We start from the raw sequence: 8,461 nt of genomic DNA on the forward strand, positions 1-8,461 counted from the left end.
TTTCAATAAAATTGAAGCTAAAGCCTATGGTCTCAGCGCAATCAGCAGCTGCCTCATATGTATGTTCATGCACAACAGGGTAAGTAAAATGAGAAAATAATCGAATAATTATAAATAAAACAACTTATCAATAAATCTTGTGGAATAAACACAAGACATTAGCCTGAAAACTTTGTAATGATTCTCCGGCTTAACGTTATATTTAGCGCGCCGGGCTACTGCTCACATGTCGTGTGTCTATAATCTACTCCTGGCACTAGCCTGAGATTCTGACCTGAGCCATTCATCAAAAACCACTCATTTACTGAAACCTTATAACAGAAAGCCAGTCTCTCAAACATGATGGGTTTTATTAATATTATAAACACAGCCACTGCAACAATCCTTATGATGAAGGTCTTAATTTGCACACATTTTGTCTAAACAAAACTACAATACAAAACTAATAAATAAAGCTAAGACAGTTCTTTTTATAGTCTATATACTGCATCATATGTAATAACTTGCATCAGTCAAAAACCTCATGTATTTTCAGTTTGTTGAAGCAAATGTAGGTGTTTTTGTTAATCCTGACGACATTTAACGTTGTGAATGGGGTCTCACACACACACCTTGATTCAAGGCTGGTATTTCTTACCTTCAGTTTTACGTTTTGGGGAAGGAGAAAAAAATACACCATCTGTCCAAACTTTTAGGATAGGCATCAGATTTGCACAATCCATACGCACAGATTTGCATCGGCATGTTTCCCTCGCTCGAAAGCTTGACAGACCTTCCGTGCCTAGTTACGGTTGCTAAGCCACGATTGGCCTGTGGTGGTATTCGGGCGTGGCTTAGCGAAGGGTCAATTGCATGTATTTAATTAATAAGAAGCAAATAAGTAGCCTAGACTATGAGGTCGCGGAAGCGATCGCTTTCAATGATCATGAACTGGAGTGCGTCTCAAATAAAATGAAACTCAGCAGTCTTTCCTCACAGACATGAGAAATATGTAGCCTTATATGTGTAGAAACAAAAATATTTAAATAAGCATAGTGCAGTGTTCAGAACTCACGGTAAACAACCAGCTTGATATGTTACGCCTCTGTAAAAGAGGAAATAGAAAGAACAACACGGACACGATGTAGCTTCAGTCAATCCAATGTTGTAATGCATTCATCATGAACAGCATAACATTTTTACACAGTATCACACTTAAACATGTTATTTTTCCTTTTCGCGACATTTTGTCTCTCTAAGAAACTACACAATTAGGAAAAATATCAGCTGGTCAATTATAACTCCATATTACCAAAATATTTGAGTTAACCTTTAAAGTGCATTGCCAAAAATATACCTCAATATGTTTACAGCATCTTAAACAGTATTGGCAAATAACCTTGAGAAAAAGTACATTTAATAAAACAGATTAATTAGACAAAATAGATTTAACTTTACCCTGTACAGTGCTTAGAAACAAACACCACAATAGAAGAATCTGTAATGCTTAATACTCCCACATTATAGTCATTAATTCAGAAGACACTAAACATTTTACCCTCAGTAGTAGCGTTGCACTTAAACGGATAAACTATCTTGCCTCTTTCACATTAAACGGCACCTGCGGTGTTTCATTACACGCTTTAACTTCGATCCAGGTGCTATAGCATGTGCTACGCAACTAGCACGGGCTAGACTGGTACAGCACTTCACGTTTAGTCTGTTAAATGCGCTTACATAAATTACTTCAATCATTAACATTTACTTCATTAGCATGTTCCTTCCAGAGTTAAACACATATATAAACCGTTTAAACATATTACAACCCTCGTTCTTACCTGTAAAAGAGGAAATAGAAAGAACAACACGGACACGATGTAGCTTCAGTCAATCCAATGTTGTAATGGACGAACGTAAGCCACAAGTCCCGCTCACAGGCTGAACGAGGCATTAGCAATCGATCACAAACTCAATCGATCACAAACTTAAACTTACGGTAAAAGAAAGTGAGACTTATATAAACAAACACTGCATATTGTGCCTTTCCCCAAAATGTTATAGAAGTAAATAAAACAACATTTTTATCATCCTTACATACTCCCCTTCAACACAGATGTCGTCCTCGACATCCCAACCAACAGATGGGTAATGATGAAGGCAGTTGAACAGTGCATATGATGTCACCAGATTACCTTTGTAACAGTTCGTATACAAGCACTCAGCTTGTATTCAAAAGTCCAGGAGTGTGTATAGTGTATATGTAACACTCAGGTTGTTCAAGAGTCCATCAATGAGTGTAGAATGAATGTGTGTGTAGTGTGTTAACACTCAAATGTTCAACAGTCCATCAATGAGTGTAAAATGAATGTGTGTGTGTAGTGTGTTAACACTCAAATGTTCAACAGTCCATCAATGAGTGTAGAATGAATGTGTGTGTAGTGTGTTAACACTCAAATGTTCAACAGTCCATCAATGAGTGTAGAATGAATGTGTGTGTAGTGTGTTACCACTCAAATGTTCAACAGTCCATCAATGAGTGTAGAATGAATGTGTGTGTAGTGTGTTAACACACTCAGTACCCTGGTACCACAACAGGCTGGTAGCCAAAGTGCTGTACTGGAGTCATCCATGCACTTGGCGCTTGCATGGCTCTATACAGTGCTGGTGGGTACCACTGTACGGTGCTACTTGTGAGTTCAGTGCTGTAACAACCAGGATTGCCCAGCTGGTCATATGTGAAGATCCTTCAGGGCTCTACATAACGCCCATTTTGGGCGCATTTACGCCTAAAAATTACTGCGTGCGACTGTGAAAAAATATTTAGGCGCACCGGTGCGAGTGACCCGATCGATTCTCATGAATGGATGTGTACAATCGGAATAAAAACTACAACACTGACTGAATCAACACTGAGAAACTGTTAGGCTATGTTTCCTACTGCAATCAACTGCTTTTCATGCCTTCAGTCAGCAGAAGAAGTGCAAAAACGTGTGCGACAGACTACACTTCAAACAACGATTGTTTACAACGATTGAAGTGAAACATGTGTGACGAGTCTGACGACGCAGCCATGCGCACTTTACCAGACGCTTCGCGCTGTTTATCAGCCAAATCAAAATGAACTGGAAATACCACGTTTGGATTATCATAAACAAGCCCAGAAATTAGCGGATGCTTGGGGCATAAATGCCATCAAACAATAATGTATTAATAATACATTTAAAAAGCCCTTGAGTTAATCTTTATCACACATGCTGTTTAAAAAAAATACTAAATGTATATAATGAGCGAGTATATCATGAAGATTTTTTCCAAACCGGGTTTTTGTCTTATTCTGAATCACTGTAACGTTACACACAAAATAAATTATTCCCGCTGCGGATTAGCACAATATCTGCGTGACTCACCACAAACAGAGAGAAGTAGATCCGGCTGCAATGTTCCCCCGCGAGACGCATGCGGTTCTGTTTATGAAGCGCCAGAGCGCCAAAAGTTACGGCTTGCTAAAGCTCCGAGTATTGGCATGATTGCATGTGTGATACTGATCTCGTACAAAAATCTAATAGACAAGCTGATATTGAGTAACAACGTTTTAGCCACAACACTGTCTATTTGTGAAAATCAAAGCCTCACCAGAACTGATTCGCATCTCCAAGCGATTCGATTCAAATGAATCTTGTGTTTTGAACTATTGACTGAATGACTTGCCGCCACCTACTGGCGGTTTTTATTTTCATATTTATACTTTGCATGGACTTTTTTTTATTTAAAATATTAAACTTTTAAAGTTTACTTTGTACATATTTCTAAATTCAAAAACTTATATGTAAAACATTCATACAACATTAACTCATGCATTAAATGCATAGGTGTTTGATAGTATGAAGTCCAGTTCTGCTTTTTGTGTGTGTGTGCTGTACTCTCAGAAGTTAATGATAATATAATGTCAGAATTATGTTGAATTTAAGAAATTGACAGATGATGCATACATTTAATAAGATTAGTAAACATTGCTCTTATAATGGTAAAAATGACCCTGGACATTAAAGGACAAATATTGTCCTGTAATGGGAAAGTTATAATTGGAATGTGTTTGATGGATTAGAATGTGCTCCTAAATTTTTGACTGTGCTCCTAAATTTTTTTAATTAGGAGCACAAGTGCTCCTCAAGAAAAAAGTTAGCGTAGAGCCCTGTCCTTGGAGGCCGTCTCTCCCTGACTGGTCGCTGGTTTCGCTGTTCCTGTCCACAGTAGGTTCCACTCTGACTAGGTGACTGCACTACAGATGGTCTCTCCTCCAGAGCAGTGTCCTTTTGAGCAATAATTTCCTGTTGTCCTGATGTATCCCTCTCTGCCAGTGTATCTCCACTATCCTGCTCCAGTTGGCACATGTCCTGTTGCTGAAGCTCAGCATCTTGTGAAGGTCGTTCAGCTTCCTTGTCCGCATCCTGACTGTCTGTGTCTACCCTGGGCTGTATCACCGGAAAAAGCTGACCCCGGGGTGGATAGTATCCATAGTCATCTTCATCACTATCCTCAACATCTGCTTCTTGGTGTTGTTGCTCCATTCCTTTGCGGGTCCGTGCTGTGATTTGTCTTTTCGCTTTAGCTGGTTTCAATTGTATTTCCAGTGGCAAATGGTCACACGGCAACAGCAGGTTACGATGCAGTATCCTACGTCCTCTCGCTTTGCCTTGTTCTGATATTACTTCATATATGGGCATGTCTTTTCCCACCTGACGGATAACTTTGTGAACACAATCCTCCCAGTGATTTCGGAGCTTCCCTGTTCCACCCCTGGGTGTCAAATTCCTGACGAGAACCCGGTCACCCTCGTGCAATACAGAACTCCTCACTTTGCTGTCATAATTTCTCTTACGCTTTTCAGCACTTTTTTTCCCGTTTGCCGTTGTGATCTCATACGCCTCTTGCATCTGTTCTTTCCACCTCCTCATATACTCCTGATGATCAGAAGTCCCAGTCTCTGGTGTCAAGCCAAATAACAAGTCCACAGGTAATCTTGGTGATCTTCCAAACAGGAGGTAGAAGGGGGAGAAACCTGTGACTTCACATCGAGTGCTGTTGTATGCGTAGATAAGCTTGGGCAATGACTCTCTCCAATCTGACTTCTGCCTCTCTGTGAGCGTTCTCAGCATTTGCAGTAGTGTTCTGTTCAGACGCTCCACCTGCCCGTTACCTTGTGGGTGATACGGCGTTGTTCTTGAGCCCATCACTCCACAGTTCCTCTTCAGCTGTGCGAACAACTGGTTTTCGAATTCCCCTCCCTGATCATGATGGATCCTCAGGGGGAACCCAAACTTCAGTGCATAATCATTAAATATCTTATCAGCTACAGTTTTGGCAGATTTCGATGTGGTAGGGTAGGCTTGTGCAAAGCGTGTGTAATGATCTACGATTACCAATATGTATTCATATCCACCTTTACACTTGTCTAGATGCAGAAAGTCAATGGATACAAGCTCGAATGGCTGAGTGGTGACAATCGGTGTGAGTGGGGCTCTTGTTTCTCGACAGGGCTTTTTCTGTTTAAGGCAGGTACAGTTTTGAGTGACATAGTGTTCAATCTCTCTCTGCATGTGTGGCCAGAAGAAGCGATCCCGAACAAGTGATGTTGTGCGTTCCACACCTTGGTGTCCCATGTCATTGTGGAGCTGTCTCAAAACTGTTGACTTGTATATTTCAGGGAGAACAAGTTGTGTCCTGGTTGCAGTCTTTCTATGAAGTATCCCCTCTCCATCAAAGATGAGTTTCTCCCAGTCACGGAGGAGACACCTGCTCCGTGCACCCAATGATTTTAACTGCTTTCCCACAGGTTTTTCATTTGACTGTTTACAGGCGATGATACAGCCAATATCTTTATCATCTTTTTGAGCTTGACAGAGAGCTGCTCTTGAAAGGGGCATAAGCATGTCTTCATCCGTCTCCGCACAGCCAGTAACCATAATGGACCAAACAGGCCATTCTTGAAAGGCCATCAGCATCACAATTCTCTCTGCCAGGGCGATATTTTATTGTTATGTCGAAGTCTGCCAATTCTGCAACCCACCTCTGTCCTGTTGCGTTCAGCCTGGCTGTCGATAACACGTAAGTAAGTGGGTTATTGTCCGTATATACAGTGCAAGATGAGCTGATTAAGTAGTCTCGAAAGCGCTCCGCAACAGCCCACTTCAAAGCCAGAAATTCAAGTTTCCCTGAATGGAGATGGTAGTTTTTTTCTGCTTTGGTCAGTGTGCGAGATGCATAGGCTATTACACAAAGCTTCCCCTCCCGCTCTTGATATAGCACTGCACCCAGGCCTTGCTGTGAAGCGTCTGTGTGTAGAATGAACGATTTGTTGAAGTCTGGAAATCCAAGTATTGGTGGCTCAACTAGACAGTCGATCAATTCCTCCAATATATGTTGATGTTTTTCAGTCCATGTGATTGGCTTGTGTGATGGTGTCCCTTTAAACTTTTCTTTTCCTCTTTTTGTCCTGGTGTTCCGGTCCTTCTGCTTATCTGGGCCAGGGTCTAATTCCATAAGGGCATACAGAGGGTTGGCCATGCGGGAGAAGTCCCTGATATACTGTCTGTAATAACTCAGTAGCCCCATGACTGTTCTCAATTCTCCCACAGTCCGTGGCCTCTTTTCCTTTAAAGCCCTAACAGCTGCAGTATCAGCTGGATCCATCTTACTGCCCTCAGCAGACACGATGCGCCCCAAGTAGCGGACCTCACGCTTGAACACTTCACACTTGCTTGGCTTCAACTTTATCCCGTGCTGCCGCAGTCGCTGTAGCACTGTCCTCACATTCTCAACGTGATCCTCGAAGGTTCTACTGAAGACCAGGGTGTCATCTAAATATGGGATACAGATCTCATCCCTTAGCCCTTCCAAGCATTCCTCCATACAACGTTGAAAGGTGGCTGGAGCATTCATTAGGCCAAAGGGGATTCTGATCCACTCATAGAGACCCCATGGCGTGACGAAAGCGGTTATGGGTCTGCTCTCCGTCGCCATAAAGCCCTGATGGTACGCTTTCCCTTGATCCAGGAGAGAGAACCACGAGTTTCCTCCTAGGCCATCCATTATGTCTTGCACTCTGGGTATAGGCTGGCGGTCAGGGAGGGTCTTTCTGTTCACTTCACGAAAATCTATGCACAGTCGGAGACTCCCATCCTTTTTCCGAACGCAGACGACTGGTGATGCGTACGGTGAGTTAGACTTCTCTACCCAACCCTGAGCGATGAGGTCATTCAAGTAGTCCTTCATTTCCCGGTAAAGTGGCTTAGGCACAGAGAGGTATGCTTTTGCGACAGGCTCGGTATCTTTCAGGGAAATGCGAAGTTGAAGTTTTTCTATACAACCAATATCATCCTCTTTTCTTGAAAAGGAGGCACACTCCTCTCGTAACATCTTATTCACTACCTCACGTTCTGGCTCACTGAGATGGCCCAGGTCTACAGGTGGATCCCACATATTGCCTGTAGTCTGAGTGTTATCAGCTCTGATGTAATTAGTTGTAGCTGAAGGGGGAGGGCGGGACTTCTCTAGTATAGAGGCGGGATAGACTGCTTGGACCTGCTGAACAGTTCCCATTACAGTTTTCCCTGCTAACATCATGTCATGATCTGTAATGTTCTGCACACTGACAGTAATAGAGGGGTTTTTACTGCCCTTATTCACTTTCACAAGCATGTCACATAGTTCAAGCCCCTCTGTCCAATGGGGGTTCACATCCAGCTCGAAGAGAAGTATGTTGTCTTCATGTGGGGAATCCATGTTTACATAACACTCAACTCTGACTGATGTGCGTTTTGGTATGTTTATCCTCTCCCTTTTGGTCTTGACCATATACTCATCCACCCGTTTGGTGCCAACTTGCTCTACAACAGCAGCTACCTGTTCTACAAAAGCCGCTGCTTGGCCTGGAAAGGCTGCCCTCACTGTTCTACTTAACCCTTCCCTGTCCGTAATGTTTGACTGTTTCAGTTCACTGTCTATAATAATCCTAATCACATTCGACCCAATGATAGGTTGAACAAGCTTACCACCCTTCATTACAAGTGTGGGGACAATAACCTCTGTGTTGGATGCAGCCCCTGAAGCTAATCTAAAAGTTACCTCGACCCAACCTGTGTATGGCATGCTCTCCCCATTTGCTGCCTGTATGTCAAAAGTCTGTGTTATATCCAGAATTTCGGTTATGTCTTTTAGTCTTGCATCTGGCAGGTGTGTTTCTTTCCATCGCTCATCAATTATGGTCACTTGGGAGCCTGAGTCCCACAAAGCCTGAACACTTTGGCCTTGGATGAAACAATCAACCATGTACTTTCCTCCTACCAATGGCGCCCTGGTAGGCCTTCTGTCCCTCTTTGGGGTGGTGTTTGTAGTCATACATGAGAGGGCTTGACATTCTCTTTTGTGTGCAATGCAATTATCAATTTGAAATGGCGTAGAACAGTAAAGCACTTTCTTACAG

The sequence above is a fragment of the Pseudorasbora parva genome, chromosome 24, assembly GCF_024679245.1.
Source record: "Pseudorasbora parva isolate DD20220531a chromosome 24, ASM2467924v1, whole genome shotgun sequence".
NCBI lineage: Eukaryota > Metazoa > Chordata > Actinopteri > Cypriniformes > Gobionidae > Pseudorasbora > Pseudorasbora parva.